Genomic DNA, 596 nt, shown 5'->3' with positions numbered 1-596 from the left:
TTTTTTTTTTTTAAGAGCCAACAGGGCCTTAATTATTTTTCTTTTCTTTTTTTTTTTCTCTTTTTGTGATTTGAGTGAAAGTTAACAGAGTAAATTTGTTCTCCATTCCACAATTCACACATATTTTGTTTCGTGACATTCATTGCAATCCCCACAATGTAACAGAGCTTCCTACTTCCTCCCTGTGGTTCCCTTTTCCCTTTGTCCTTCTTTCCTTTGATTTCTGCCCTCTGAGCTATCTCCTGGTGCAAATTTGATTGTGCTAAGAAGTGTACCTACCAGGTGTAACTGTTCACCTTATTGGTCTATCTGTGGAAGGTCAGCCACGGGAGTGAGTTCAATTCCAGGCCCAAAGCGGGTTTCACTCATCTCTGTCAGACCAGTAAGCTTGGTCTTTTTTATTATTTTGAGTTTTGTTCCACATTTTTCTCCCACTCTATGCAGGATCTCCGATTGTGATTCTTTTCCAAGTGGTTGACAATGGTAGTTGGGCACCATCTAATTCTTCTGGTCTCAGGTTCATGTAGGCTGAGGTTCCCATGGTCCACTAGTCCCTTGGGCTAATTGTTTCCACACATCTTTGATTTTCTTCACTC

Source organism: Orycteropus afer, unplaced genomic scaffold (genome assembly GCF_000298275.1).
Source record: "Orycteropus afer afer isolate SDZICR_OR568_19922 unplaced genomic scaffold, OryAfe1.0 scaffold00045, whole genome shotgun sequence".
Lineage (NCBI taxonomy): Eukaryota > Metazoa > Chordata > Mammalia > Tubulidentata > Orycteropodidae > Orycteropus > Orycteropus afer.
The sequence above is the reverse complement of the archived record's forward strand: the minus strand, read 5'-3'. Positions refer to the sequence as shown.